Source organism: Balaenoptera ricei, chromosome 9, assembly GCF_028023285.1.
Source record: "Balaenoptera ricei isolate mBalRic1 chromosome 9, mBalRic1.hap2, whole genome shotgun sequence".
Lineage (NCBI taxonomy): Eukaryota > Metazoa > Chordata > Mammalia > Artiodactyla > Balaenopteridae > Balaenoptera > Balaenoptera ricei.
The window spans coordinates 77,694,289-77,710,590 of NC_082647.1; the positions used below are offsets into that span (position 1 = coordinate 77,694,289).

The 16,302-nt window shown below is 41.6% G+C and overlaps 1 pseudogene; it reads right to left on the reverse strand.

The window, feature by feature from the left end:
* Positions 1–12,039: 12,039 nt before the first annotated feature.
* LOC132371569 (heterogeneous nuclear ribonucleoprotein K-like) lies at positions 12,040–13,679 on the reverse strand (annotated as a pseudogene).
* Positions 13,680–16,302: the final 2,623 nt, after the last annotated feature.

Below are 16,302 nucleotides of genomic sequence, written 5' to 3' on the forward strand. Positions count from 1 at the left end.
CTGATGGAATAGAATAGTGCAGCTACATTTTTTTTATTGAAGTATAATTGATTTACAATGTTGTGTTAATTTCTGCTGTACAGCAAAGTGATTCAGTTATACCCATATATACATTCTTTTTATATATATTCTTTTCCATTATGGTTTATCATAGGATACTGAATATGGTTCTCTGTGCTATACAGTAGAGCCTTGTTGTTTATCCATTTCATATATAATAGCTTACATCTGTTAACCTCAGTCTCCCACTCCATCCCTCCCCCAATCCCCTCCCCTGTGGCAACTACAAGTCTGTTCTCTATGTCCTTGAGTCTGCTTCTGTTTAGTAGATAGGTTCAATCGTGTCATATTTTAGATTCCACATATAAGTGATATGATATTTGTCTTCCTCTTTCTGACTTACTTCACTTAGTATGATAATCTCTAGTTGCATCCATGTTGCTGCAACTGGCATTATTTCTTTCTTTTTTATGGCCAAGTAGTATAGTGCAACTACTTTGGAAAGCAGTTTGCCAATTCCTTAAAATGTTAAACATCGAGTTACTATATGACCCAGCAATATCACTTCCAACTATATACCCCAAAGAGTTGAAAATAGGTACTCCAACAACACTTACATACAAATGTTCATTGCAGCACTATTCACAGTAGCCAAAAGGTGGAATCAAGTCAAAAAGTCTGTCAACAGACAAATGGATAAAGAGACTGGAATAGAAAGGAACAAAGTACTGATAAAACATGGATTAACCTTGAAAACATTACATTAAGTGAAAGAGGGCAAACAAAAAAGTCACATACATGAGATTCCATTTATATGATTCCATAAATATTCCATTCGTAGAATAAGCAAAGCCATAGGGACAGAAAGTAAATTTGTAGTTACCAGAGGCTGGGGGGTGAGTGGAAAGGTGAAAGACTGCTAGTGGGAGTGGAGTGTCCTTTTGGAGTGATAAAAATGTTCTGGAATTAGATAGTGATAATGGTTGCATAACCTTGTGAATATATATTTTTAAACACTGGATTGTATAATTAAGAGGGTAAGTTTTATGATATGTGAATTATAGCTCAAATTTTGAAATTAAAAAAATGGATTATTAAATATAATCATATGCACAATTTGTTTCTTCTCACAAATTCTTATTTTTGAGTGTTAGAAATACAGGATAAAAAGAATGACATTTTAAACTGATTAATTATCAGACTCACATTTATAAACAATCTGATTCATAGGAGAATATAATTTAGATAGCAATTCCTCTTTTGTAGGGAAGAGAACATTTTTAGGATAATAAAAGGAGGTTCAAAAAAAAGGAGAGACGCAGCCTACATCTCTTAAAGAAAAAAAATAAGGTAACTCACAGAGTTTGAATATGAAAGGAACACTTGAGACCAGAGATAGCTATTTAATTAATAGGAATTTCTAAAACTTCAAGGGATGTTTCCAAAGCTAGTCAAGCTTTCAGTTACAAGATGAACTCATTCTGGGGATCTCACAACATGGTGACTATAGTTAATAATATTGAAATACTTGAAATTTGCTAAGAAAGCAGATCTTAAGTGTTCTCACTGCCAAAAAAAAAAGAAATGAAAAGAAAGTAACTATGTGAGGTGATGGACGTATTAATTAACTTGATTGTGGTAATCATTCACAATGTATACATATACTAAATCATCAAGTTGTATACTCTAAATATATACACTTTTTATTGGTCAATTATACCTCCATAAAGCTGGAAAAAAATGAAATAAAACCAGTCATTCATGAACAGTTTTGCTGAACCTTCAGGATCCATGTTGGAACAAATTTTCATTTTGAGAGGAGCTTAAAAATAAAGGCAGTCAGGACATTTTTCTAAAGGTGCTTCTGAAAGAATAAAGAAATCCTGTTTCCATGGAAACAGAGAATTAAGCCTAAACAGAAGATGGCGAAGTAGAAGGACATGAGCTCACTCCCTCTTGTGAGAGCACCAGAATCACAACAAACTGCTGAACAATGATCGACAGGAAGACACTGGAATTCACCAGAAAACATCCAAAGACAAAGGAGAAGCTGCAATGAGACGGTAGGAGGGGCCAGTCACAATAAAATCAAATCCCATAAGCGCTGGATGGGTGACTCACAAACTGGAGAGCAATTATACCACAGAAGTCCACCCACTGGAGTGAAGGTTCTGAATCCCACATCAGGCTTCCCAACCTGGGGGTCTGGCAATGGGAGAAGGAATTCCCAGAGAATCAGACTTTGAAGGCGAGCAGGATTTGATTGCAGGACTTAGGACTGCAGGAAACAGAGAATCCACTCTTGAAGGGCACACACAAAGTAGTGTGTGCATCGGGACCCAGGGGGAAGGAGCAGTGACCCCATGGGAGACTGAACCAGACCTACCTGCTAGTGTTGGAGGGTTTCCTGCAGAGGCGGGGTGGGTGTCTGTGTCTCACCGTGAGGATAAGGACACTGGCAGCAGAAGTTCTGGGAAGTATTCCTTGGCGTGAGCCCTCCTGGAGTCCACCATTAGCCCCACCAAAGAGCCGGGTAGGCTCCAGTGTTGGGTTGCCTCAGGACAAACAACCAACAGGGAGGGAACTCAGCCCCAACCATCAGCAGACAAGCGGATCAAAGTTTTACCGAGCTCTGCCCACCAGAGCAACACCCACCACTATCCACCACCAGTCCCTCCCATCAGGAAGCTTGCACAAGCCTCTTAGATAGCTTCACCTGCCAGAGGGCAGACAACAGAAGCAAGAACTACAATCCTGCAGCCTGTGGAATGAAAACCACATTCACCGAAAGATAGATAAAATGAAAAGGCAGGGGACCATGTACCAGATGAAGGAACAAGATAAAACTCCAGAAAAACAACTAAATGAAGACAGGAGATAGGCAACCTTCCAGAAAAATAATTCAGAAAAATAATAGTGAAGATGATCCAGGACCTTGGAAAAAGAATGGAGGCAAAGATCGAGAAGATGCAACAAATGTTTAACAAAGACCTAGAAGAATTAAAGAACAAAAACATAGAAGAATTAAAGAACAAACAAACAGAGATGAACAATACGATGACTGAAATGAAAAATACACTAGAAGGAATCAATAGCAGAATAATTGAGGCAGAAGAACGGATAAGTGACCTGGAAGACAGAAAGGTAGAATTCACTACCTTGGAACAGAATTTTAAAAAAAGAATGAGAAGAAATGAAGACAGCCTAAGAGACCTCTGGGACAACATTAAATGCACCAACATTTGCATTATAGGGGTCCCAGAAGGAGAATAGAGAGAGAAAGGAGCCAAGAAAATATTTGAAGAGATTATAATCAAAAACTTCCCCAACATGGGAAGGGAAATAGCCACCCAAGTCCAGGAAGCACAGAGAGTCCCAGGCACGATAAATCTAAGGAGAAACACGTCAAGACACATAGCAATCAAATTGACAAAAATTAAAGACAAAGCAAAATTATTAAAAGCAACAAGGAAAAAGTGGCAAATAACATACAAGGGAACTCCCATAAGGTTAACAGCTGATTTCTCAGCAGAAACTCTACAAGCCAGAAGGGAGTGGCATGACATATTTAAAGTGATGAAAGGGAAGATTTCAACCAAGATTACTCTATCCAGCAAGGATCTCATTCAGATTTGACAGAGAAATCAAAAGCTTTACAGACAAGCAAAAGCTAAGAGAATTCAGCACCACCAAACTAGCTCTACAACAAATGCTAAAGGAACTTCTCTAAGTAGGAAACACAAAGAGAAGAAAAAGACCTACAAAAACAAACCCAGCATAAATGTGGAAAAATAGAAATCTCTTATTATGCTCCCTGCCTTGTGTGGATCCTGGGCTTGGGGCACTGTCCCCTGCATTCTTAGAAACCACTAAGAATTCAAACTCATGCTCAGCTGGGTTAAGTTAAAATCCTCAAGGTGAAAACCAGTTTTAGTTCTTTGCATACTTCTCTTACTTTTAGTTTTACTTAGCTTTTTGACTCTGAGAAGTCCTTTCTTGCTTGCTAACTCTTCAATGCATTTTGACTTTTTTCCCTTATTTAATTCAGCATAAAAAAAAAAACTAGTGGAGTGTTTCTTAAAGATAGCTTGGGACTTCCCTGGTGGTGCAGTGGTTAAGAATCCGCCTGCCAATGCAGGGGACACGGGTTTGAGCCCTGGTCCAGGAAGATCTCACATGCCACAGAGCAACTAAGCCCCATGCGCCACAACTACTGAGCCTGTGCTCTGGAGCCCGCGAGCCACAACTGCTGAGCCCAAGTGCCACAACTACCGAAGCCCACACACCTAGAGCCTGTGCTGCACAACAAGAGAAGCCACCGCAATGAGCAGCCCACGCATCGCAACAAACAGTAGCCCCCGCTTGCTGAAACTAGAGAAAGCCCGCGCGCAGCAACGAAGACACAACGCAGCCAAAAATAAAATAAATAAATAAATAAATAAATTTTTTGAAAAATAAAAAAATATAAAAGATAGCTCATCCATAATACTGCTGGGAATTGATTTTCATGTTCTTTTTAAAAGATTACAAGAAATCATATCTGAGATTTGCTTTAAAATAATTCCATCCAAAAAATAATAATACAAGGTTGGCAAAATGTTGAAGCTGGGTGTTAAGTACAAAGGGATTCATTATACTACTCTTTCTACTTTTGTGTTTGAAATTTTCTTTACCTTTTTTTCTTAGTTTTTTTTGAAGTACAGTTGACTTAAAACATTGTGTTAAGTTTCAGGTATAGAGCATAGTGATTTGTGGTTTGTTTGTTTGTTTGTTGCAGATTATATTCCATTATAGGTCATTACAAGATATTGGGTATAGTTCTCTGTGCTATGCAGTAGATCCTTGTTGCTTCTCCGTTTTATGTATAGCAGTTTGTATCTGTTAATCCCATACTCCTAAAATTATCCCTCTCCTCCTCCCTCTCCCCTTTGGTAACTACAAGTTTGTTTTCTATGTCTGTGAGTCTGTTTCCATTTTGTATACCGATTCATTTGTATTTGAAAATTTCTTTAATAAAAAATTTTTAATGAGACATAGAGAAAAGAGGAGAAATCAGATGTTTGATCACAAAACGTCTCCCTCCCTTTTCCTTTTCCCTCACGGTTGTCTAACCCTCACCACTTTTTAACCTCCAGCCACAATGCTGAACCCCTTCAATCCTTGTATGGGAGCGAGTGGGCTTCATGCCCAGGTACCAATGCCGAGGGAACGGTCTTTGCAGGGAGAAGAGGCTTTCTTGCAGGGCGGCCGAGTCAGGAGACAGGAGGCAAACCTCAGATCTCTCTCCCCATCTGGGAACCCCTCACCCGTTACAGAGTTAGGCGAGGGGGTTGGTATGAGGAAGTGCTGGCGGGCAGGTTTTGATTGGCAGGCTTTGGAATGGCAGGGCCATTTATGGTCAGGTGCGGGAATGGGGCTTCAGCACCGGATCTTCCTGGACAGCGGACCGTTCGTTTCTGAAAGGGTTCCAGTGCTCCGGTTCAGGTCATGTCTGATCCTTTGGTTCCGTGAGGGGAGAAACTTTGGTTCCAGGTCCTGTTTGAGGTCAAAATTGTCACCTCTGCATACTTTGGCTGCACGACTTACAGTTTTGTTCTGTTGTCTCTAAAGAACAACTCAGAAGAGGGCTAGTTCTGTGGTTACACTCTCAGTACATATAAAAATAGAAATACATGAAAATAATAATTACAGTTTTACCAATAGCTATTATTTATTATCTTTGCTCTGGGTAAGTATTCTCACAAGGGACCTAGTCAGACGGTTTCGTTAACATCTCCGTTTACAGATGAGGAAACAGAAGCGTAACTAGATTAAAAGTAACTTCTTGATCATCCTCCCTTCCATCGGTGGTGGAGCCACTAACTAAAAATCTATGACTAAAAAGCATGCTGTGTCTGTCTGACTGCAAAACTCCTGCCCGAACCACTGCCGGAGATCACCTCCCACTGCACCAGACTTTACTGAGAAGAAAGAAAAAGACAAAGGCGTGACCTCCTTCTCCTTTTGGAAATCTTCCTCAGCTCAGAGGAGGAAGTGTTTCTCCTCCTTTCCCCTCCCCTGTTTTGTGATTCCACTGTCTGCCCTTCACTGGATCCTTTCCTCACCTCCTCCACCTTCAGGGTCTGTGTCACCAACTTCCTGTGGGGAATTTTCGATCAGCCATTCCTCACAACCAGCTCTGGTAGCCATAACTTCTTCATGTTCACTGCCAGGACCCAAAGTTAGGCATGAGGCCTTGAATACTATAATAGCCTCCTAACTGACTTCCCTCCTCCGATCTCTTATTTCTCCAGCCTACTCTGTATTTCCCCCAGGTTAGTTGCCCTAAAACACTGCTTGCTCTGTGTTGACTCTGTTCAAAAACCTTCAAGTCGGACTTCCCTGGTGGCGCAGTGGTTAAGAATCCGCCTGCCAATGCAGGGGACACAGGTTCGAGCCCTGGTCCGGGAAGATCCCACATGCCGCAGAGCAACTAAGCCCGTGCACCACAACTACTGAGCCTGCGTGCCACAACTACTGAAGTCTGTGAGCCTAGATCCCATACTCCGCAACAAGAGAAGCCACCACAATGAGAAGCCCACACACCACAACAAAGAGTAGCCCCCACTCGCCGCAACTAGAGAAAGCTCATGCACAGCAACGAAGACCCAATGCAGCCAAAATAAAAAATAAATAAATAAAAATTAAAAAAAAAAAAAAACCTTCAAGTCAACCCAGGACTCATAGCTGAAATGACAAACCCGTGTCACAGAAGAGCCCTTCCATGCCCTGCTGCTCCCTCTCACTCTCACCCGACCACATGCACTAACAGACCCACGCACGCTCCTTTCTCAACCCGGTGCTCCTGGAAATCCTGAAGCACTCTTCCTGCAAGTGGCCCACAGCCCCGAGGGTGAACTCCTGCGCGTGGTCACGGCCCTCCCCCACAACACTTTCATTCTTCCAGTGAAATCTCAGTGAATACTTGCACGAACCCTCTGTTCCAGCCAAACTGCTCATTCTCCTTCCGTGGATACGTCTGGCGGTTTTTCACCTCGGCTTTTGCTCTTTGCTCATGCTGTTTCCCCAATTTTGCTTCCCACACCCTCTTCTCTACTGGCCAGGTCAGCTCAGATTCTAACTTCACACAAATCCCCCTCGATCGCCTCACCTGGACATGCCCTTTCCCTCCTTTAAGCCTTTCTCCCTTGCCTGGCCCTTCTCTCACTGCCTGACAGTGACCACTTAGGAGTCTTACTGTGTCTCTCTCATCCCATCCCTGTACCTCTTACACCCTATCGCTCGCAGGAGGTTGTTAGAAACACAATTGCATTGTTCTTAATTTCCCAGGTAAAGAAACTAAAGTGCAGAGAGGTTAAGGGACTTGCCCAAGTTGACAAAGTAAGTTGGAGCTGCCTGGGTATTGCATGTCAATTTCTGGATGCCCTTCAGCATCATTCTCTCTACACTATGTTACTTCCTTCACCAACTAAAGGCTAATTTCCTGCAGGAAGAGCATGTTTTTTGTACGTTGTACACATACCCATTCCTGCCCTCGCTCACGCACACACACACACACTCACGCTCACACACACCTTTTCCATGCCTAGCACACAGTAGTTGCTTTATACACATTTTTTGATGATGAAAAGGCCATCCCATTTGGAACTATAGTCTTTGCATAGTCTCACATATGAAAGCAATTCTCTTTTCTTTGAGAAGGGGAACATTTGAACAAATAACCCCCAGAGAGAAGCAGTAATAAAAAAGAAATGTATTTAAATGCTCTTATGTAATCATCCAATTCTCAGACACACAAAGGAAGGACACCGCCTCCCTTTGCCCAAGGCCATGTTAAGATAGTTCGGAGTAGATCAATCTGATGTTTTCCCTTTTCTGACTGCTAGAGAATTCTGCTCAAAAATCCATTGCAGAAATCAGATGTGGTGACTGTGATACTTAATTCAACTAAGATGTATTGGGACCAGTTGTGTGCAGGACTTGTGCTCAGCTAGAGTGGAAGATTCAAAAGTGAGACTTTCACAGATTAATGGGGACATAGTCACATGTAAAAGTAACTCAACATCAAGACACACTCTCAACGTGCTCTGCTGGAGAGTCAATGTAAATGACGAATAAGCACTTGAAAAATTATTCTATGTCACTAGTGATCAAAGAGAAGCAAATTTATACAATAATGGATATCATTATTTCCCAGTCAAATTGCCAGAGCTTTTTGTTTTAAATCATAACACCTAGTGTTGACTAGAGTTTCTGGGAAATGGGCTCTCAAACATTGGTGGTAGAAGATCCTGTCAGGTAGATATAGCAAAATTCTTAAAAAACCTTAAAAATGTACACATTTCACCTAGCAATTCTATTTCCCTAAGTAGACTTAATAAAGTCTGCTTCCAAAGATTTCGCTACAGAAGTATTCATTGAATCAATATTTTTACTTGTAATTGTGAAAAACTGGACACAATTTAAATAATGTTAAGCGCTAACATTGAACTGAGTATTTACTATGTCGTAGACACTCGTCTGAGCACTTTACATAGGTTGATTCATTCAGCCCTCCCAGACAACTCTGAGGGGAAGGTACTATTATTATTATCATGCCCATTTTACAGATGAAGGACTGAGGCACAGAGAGGTTAAGTCACCTGGTCACACACCCAGTAAATGGAAGAGCCAGGATTGAGCTCCAGCAGTTTAACTCTAGAGCTCATGCCCTTAACCAGCCCACTCCACCACTGCGCCAATCTAAACAGACAGTAATAGGAAAATGGTTAAAAACAGTAATGCTCAATGTGTGTGTGTGTGTGTGTGTGAGAGAGAGAGAGAGGGGGGTGGCGAGGGGAAGAAGGAGGAGGAGGAGAAGAATGGAAGGAAGGAGGGTTGGAGAGAATGAATGTGTGTGTCACATGCAGGAGAGCTGTGCCCTAAGAGCGTATCCAAATCACTTAGGGCCTCTTGTAGTGGCGGAACTGTTTCGTATTCCTTGGGAGTAAAGAGGAGGGAAAAATAAAAAAGAGACAGGACCACTAGGTTGCATGAATTATAGCACATTTGTACAAATAGGATGCACTCATTAAAATTTTGATGTATAACTTCGTTGAGTTCTAGAACAGTGTCTTTCAAATTCTTTTGACATGACTGATATTAAGAAATAAACACGTTTATCACACCATGCCCATCCATAACAGGTTGAGGGTCAGCTGTCTCCCACCAGTTCAATTGTACTAGTTACTTACAGTGGGTGTCTATTCCTGTGTCATGCCAGGTTGTAAATTTTTTTGAATATCATATACATTGTTTTATACACACACACATCTGAAATAAGTTTCATGAAACAATACTCAATCATAAGAAGTGTGATGCACTCATATATTCTGCTCTATTCTACGCTATACTATTCTGTTTTGTTCCTTTCTGTTCAGTTCCATTCTGTTCTGTTCCATTCCATTCCACTCTATTCCATTCTTAAAATTCTGGTTGTCAGCCTCTAGTTGATTTTATCATCCTAAATTAATGCACCCGTAATTTGAAAACAATTCTAGAAGAAAATTATGGTGACTGTAATACCTAAAGTTTCCACAACAGGGCACCACAACTCTAACCAGAGACATTTTATAGGAAAGGATAAAGCGCGGGCCGTGGGGCAGGGGCAGGACACAACCAAACAGACCACGAGTGGGCAGGCATCTGGCCCGAGGACAGCCAGTCTCTTGACCATTAACGTATCTGAAGTCCTGACACAAGAGTCCCACCCCTAAGGAGACGATCAGGATCTATCAGAATCTCAGTCTTGTGAACCTGAAATGGAAACTGCAGAGAGATTTAAGTGGTTGACAGAGTGAGGCTAAAGGTGAAACTCCACCAGATAAGGAGAGGCTAGAAGGGTAATAGTGGGTCACGAAAAAGCCAAAGGTTTTGATAGGTTGAAGTCACGGGAAAGAAGAAACTGAAGAAGCAGAAGCTATAAGGACCTGAAAAAGATACGTATGGCAGGGAAGCCTGTCAATATAAAGACGAGAGCGCCGCCCCAATACACATTGATGTGTAGTCACTTTAGGGGTGGAACCCTAGAAGGAGCTTCTCAAGCTCATGCTGCCAGTGTCCCTTCTAGGGTCTCATGGATCCTGTATCCCTTAGTGCCAGGCATACTTACAGTAAACTCTTCTTCCTTTTGCTGATCTAGCAGCTGTTGAATCTCTTCTGTTTATTCCTGCAAAGGAATCTAATTTAAAAAAAAACAAACAAAAAAGAAAGATGTTCCCAGTATATTAAGTTTTTAAAGGATATCATTTAGTAGCACTTCTTTATAACGTAATTTTGTTTTAAAATCTATAATAGAATATAAAGTCCAGAAGGATAGACATCAAGATATTAACAGTGGTTATAGATGAATATAGATGATATAGTGAGAATACTTTTTTCTTTTTTATTGCACAAGCTCTTTTTCTAAAATGAGCATATACTAATAGTTAAATGTTTTAAGTGCAATGCTCATTCAAAAGGAAAGAATTTTTTTTTTTATAATTTAAGATTATTGTATTTCCTTACAAGGGGAATGTTTTAACAAATTTTACAGGTGTCAATCAACCCTTGTTCAAACCCACCTCAAATCTAGCATTATGGGAGTTTTATTTGGAAGTGAACTTTTAACTATCAATACAAATGCCAAGATACTATACAAAACATCCACAGGAACTTTTTTCATCTTTTTTTGATTGTTCACAAACATTTCCTACATGATCCAACATACAACAGGGAAATGGTACATCTTTTTCTTTCAATTTGCATACAATGGAAAAACAAGAATATATATATATATTTCTTTTCACAAAGTTTAACTAATAGACACTACCAAGCTGACAGTTTAAGTCTATAGGAGAAAAATTATCTAATAAAAAATAATCAGAATTTAGCATCAGTCACTTCCATAACCAAGTATTATTCTGATTAATAAAACTTGCCACAGTGGTTAAGAATCCGCCTGCCAATGCAGGGAACACGGATTCGAGCCCTGGTCCAGGAAGATCCCACATGCCGCGGAGCAACTAAGCCCGTGCATCACAACTACTGAGCCTGCGCTCTAGAGCCCACGAGCCACAACTACTGAAGCCCACGTGCCACAACTACTGAAGCCCGCACGCCTAGAGCCCATGCTCCACAACAAGAGAAGCCACCGCAATGAGAAGCCCGTGCACCTCAATGATGGGTAGCCCCTGCTCGCTGCAACTAGAGAAAGCCCGCGTGCAGCAACGAAGACCCAATGCAGCCAAAAATAAAATAAATAAAAATAAATTAATTAAAAAACAAAACAAAACAAAACTTGCCGCCATTAATTAGGCTTCTGGTATATACTTATACCAACTACTCCATCTGTTGTATTGCTCCCCACCTTGGTTCTTCTTCACAATTACAAACAGAAAAGTGTTGCAAGGTAGGGGCAAGCATTTGCAAAAATAAACAAAAATCCCCAACTTATTATAAGCATGAATGTGTGGTAGAATTTCCTCCCAAGCAATGGACTTTGAAATCACTTAAGAAATCACCGGAACTGAATGTGTCAAGATATTTTGCCTAAGTCCAAGAAGAGATGCATTTATTTATATCCAACAGAGGACTGAAAATTGAACTTAGTGTTTAGTTTGGGGGCAGGTTGTGGGGAATTCAGTCATTTGAAAAATGACTGTCTTAAAAAAAAAATGACCACCAAAAATAGGTTCACTAAATTTATTTTAAAAATCATAAAACATTTCTTACAAAATAGCATTACATTGTGCACACTGCTCTAAATAGATGCCAGGGACATATGGACTGTTGTTACTTTTCCTCCCTGTCCACCCCCGCCCCCAAATGTTACAGTGACCACAAAGCAAAGAGTTCACAATAATTACATGGGGGGATTTTTTTTAAACCACCAACAGTGAACAAAAATGAAAAGTCACTCACTCTGCTGCTGTTTCAAAATTTCAAAGTTAGTTTTTGCACACCCCCCCTCACCCCCCAACCCTGTTAGTAAGGAACTAAAAGATTACATGTGGTGAACAGCAAAGATTTCACTACACCTCAAATGCAGAACACGTATGAAGCAGAGGAATGTTGCCTTTTTAAACAGAAGCAGATAAAAAGAAATGATGCAGGACTCCTTCAGTTCTTCACTAGTCTTAGAAAAACTTTCCAGAATACTGCTTCACACTGTTCTGCAGCAAATACTATGCATTCTGTATCTGGGCCTGTGTTCCTGTAATGGTAATGATCCGATCTTTGGACCCTTCTAAAGGCTCATCAATTTTGATCGAAGCTCCTGACTCATGAAGGATTTGTTTAATCCGCTGACCACCTTTGCCAATAATAGATCCAGCCAAATCTTTGGGAATAGTTACTTGTGTAGTAATAATAGGTCCACCAAGATCACCATATGAGCCATGACCCCCGGCATAGGAATAATGATATCTAGAGCCACCCTGTGGTTGATAAGCCATCTGCCACTCTGATGGGCTCCATGCATCTACTGCAGAGTTCCAGGTTTCATCAGCACTGAAACCAACCATGCCATCATAACGGTCTCCAGGTCTCCCTCTTCTGTCATAGGCCATTAGCTCTCCTCCTCTAGGTGGTGGTGGAGGAAGAGGAAGATTCCGAGCTCTGCCACCACCCCAGCCACCTCGTCCAGGAGGAGGTCCTCGACGAGGGCTCATATCATCATAATCTCTTCTGGATGGAGGCATGGGATGCCCAACCCGACCAGGAGGCATTCTGTCAAAACCACCTCTTCCCGGCATGGGAAATCCCACGGGACGTCCACGGCAGTCATCGAACATCATTTTAAACCACCACACTCATAGGTTTCATCGTAAAAATTGGGATCATAATGCTGAGCACGTCCTTTGATGGGAGACTCTGATATAAGATCAAGGATGATCTTTATGCACTCTACAACACTATCAGGTTTTCCTCCAATAAGAACGACTCTGTCAGTGGATTGAGGACAACATTCCTGGAAAAGCTTGATTGTTATCTGAGTGTTCTCTCGAAGTTCTTTGATTTTAGCACCTTTGACCCCAATAATTCCTCCAGCCAGACTCTGATGAATCAACAGTCTCAACTCGCAGTCAAAGTCGCTTCCTTTATAGTGTTGGTAATTTAAGCATTTCACAGCTTCAGATTCGAGCGGGAGCTGGCTGGTTGCGGTGGGTGATGGCAACTGCAGCCCCTCTTCCAAGGTAGGGATGATTTTCTTCAGAATTTCTCCAACTGTTTCAGTATCAGCACTGATACTCAGTATGCGCTCGGGGCCACTGCTGTCTGGGACTGAAACACGAGCATTGCAGTCTGTGGGGAGAGCCTTAATATTCTTGCCTCCTTTTCCAATCACTGCCCCAGCATTCTTGCTCTGAAGCAGAATATGCATAATTCAGCCATCTCATCAGTGTTTCTAGATCTTTTAAAAGCTTGTTCCTCTTCCATATCATCAGCAGGGCGTTTACCAAATTCGCCATTGGTTGTGGTGTTGGGGAAGGTTTCCTCTGGCTGTTCAGTTTCCATTTTCTTGTATTAAAGGGACACACCAATCAGTTATTAAATATATCCTTGCAGGGCAGAACTGAAGTGTTCTGGGCGGGACCAACTGACACCCTAGTGCTGCAGTAGCCTGGCAAAGCTGCCGTCCCTATGCCGCCGCGCCGCCTCAGCCGGTCACAGCTAGACCTTTTTTAAAAATAGATTTATTTATTTATTTATTTTTGGCTGCGTTGGGTCTTCGTTGCTGCGCGCGGGCTTTCTCTAGTTGCGCGAGCGGGGGCTACTCTTTGCTGCAGTGCGCGAGCTTCTCACTGCCGTGGCTTCTCTTGTTACGGAGCACGGGCTCTCGGCGCACGGGCTTCAGTAGTTGTGACTCGCGGGCTCTAGAGTGCAGGCACAGTAGTTGTGGCGCACGGGCTTAGTTGCTTCGTGTTATGTGGGATCTTCCTGGACCAGGGATCGAACCCGTGTCCCCTGCATTGGAAGGTCGATTCTTTTTTTTTTTATTAATTAAAAAACTTTTTGGCTGTGTTGGGTCTTTGTTGCGGTACGCGGGCTTCACATTGTCGTGGCTTCTCTTGTTGCGGAGCACAGGCTCTAGGCACGTAGGCTTCAGTAGTTGTGGCACGTGGGCTCTAGAGCACAGGCTCAGTAGCTGTGGCGCACGGGCTTATTTGCTCCGCGGCATGTGGGATCTTCCTGGACCAGGGCTCAAGCCTGTGTCTCTTGCATTGGCGTGCAGATGCTTAACCACTGCGCCACCAGGAAAGTACCAGGAAAGAATTTTTTAAACCAAGATATGTTTAAAGATAACAGTACAAGGTTGCTGAGTCTCTGCAGGAGGATCATGTGATGTGAGCTGCGCCTGAGGGCATTGCAAGGTACAGGTGTCTGGCAAACTTTCCTTAAAGGGACCACTCTGGTAAAGCCTGAGAGGCCAGTGCTTCCAGGGAATGCTGGGAAAGGTGGGGTTGGTGGGGGGAGGACTGGCCTTAGCTGAAGCAGAGAGTACCCTGAAATCATAAAAGACATATAAATTTGAATATATTTGGTGGAGATTATTTTATTTTTTCAACTTTTAAAAATTATGCACTATTTGATAGATATTTTAAAAGATGTAATTTATATGTAAGTTATAAAGCATAATAATAAAACAACAAAAATATATCCATTACCCAACTTAAAAAAAATAGAACATAACTAATACCTTTGAGACCCCCATATACCCATCTCTGAACCTATCAAGCTCTCTCCCTTCCAAAAATAACCATTGTTCTGAATATTGTGTTTAAAATTTCCCTTATGGTTTTATTGCGAATGCAATAGGAAGAGCTAACAGTCTTTGGGAGCTTGGTCTTTGTAAGGCACTATTCTAAATTCGTTACATGTTTTAACTCTAGTCCTCACAACAACCATAAAAGGTAGATATTGTTTCATCCTCAATCAGCAAATGGGGAAACTGAGGCACAAAGAGGTTAAGAGACTTGCTCAAAGTCACACAGCTAGTAAGTGGCAGACTCTGGTTTCAAACCCAGGCAGTCTGCTCTAGCTTCTGTACCCTTAACTACCTGCTGCACCTGTTCTTTTTTTTTTTTTTTAATAAATAAAATAAATAAATAACCGATTAATTCCATCATGACATGAAGGAATTTTATTCTAGAAAAACTTTTAATTCACTTCTCAAGTTTACAAAAGACTGATTTCTTTCCTCCTATATTTCAAGCAAAACAACCTATTTTCATAATACAAGTAGCAGCTTAAAAAAAAAAACCTGTGTAAGAAGCTGTTTACTTTGCAAGAAAATAAGACCTAAAAATCAGAATTTCCCCTGTAATTTGGAAACGTTTGGTAACAATCTCAGAATAGTCTTGGTTTTAAGAAGTTAGCTACTGAAGTTTTTGTTTTTATCCAGCAGAAAAGAGCTCACATTCAGCTTTGTTATGATTCCTTTCTTAACTAATCAAAATTAAAACATGTATCTAGGGCTTCCCTGGTGGCGCAGTGGTTGAGAGTCTGCCTGCCAATGCAGGGGACACGGGTTCGAGCCCTGGTCTGGGAAGATCCCACATGCCGCGGAGCAACTAGGCCCGTGAGCCACAATTACTGAGCCTGCGCGTCTGGAGCCTGTGCTCCCCAACAAGAGAGGCCGCGACAGTGAAAGGCCCGCGCACCGCGATGAAGAGTGGTCCCCACTTGCCGCAACTAGAGAAAGCCCTCGCACAGAAACGAAGACCTAACACAGCCATAAATAAAATAAATAAATAATTTAAAAAAAAAAAAAAGCAACAAGAGAAGGTCGGAAGTTGGAAGTCATCTTAAAAAAAAAAAAAAAACATGTATCTATTTCTAAATCATAAAGTAAAATATTTACATTTGGCTCCTTTAGTGAACTGCCCCTTTACATAAACTGATTCAGGTCAATACAGAAGACATATGAAGTCAGTACAGTAGGTCCTCCGGATGTGAAACCCACAGATACAGCGGGCTGACTGTACTACACCATTTTATATAAGGAACCCGAACATCCAGGGATTTTGGGATCCACTGGAGGTCTTGGAATCAACACCCCCCCCCAATCCCTCCTGCACTCTGGGATACCTAGGGACGACTGTATAAAGCCACTGTTCATCTCCTACCTTCTTCAACTACCATCCCATCTTTGCAGGCATACAGGTTAATGAAACATTCCAAAACTATCCCACTGTTTTTTCTTCTTTACTTTCATCTCCTAGGAAAAGCATGACCCACCACTAAGTCAGTATAAGTAGAAGCCTGTTAATCCTCCAAATC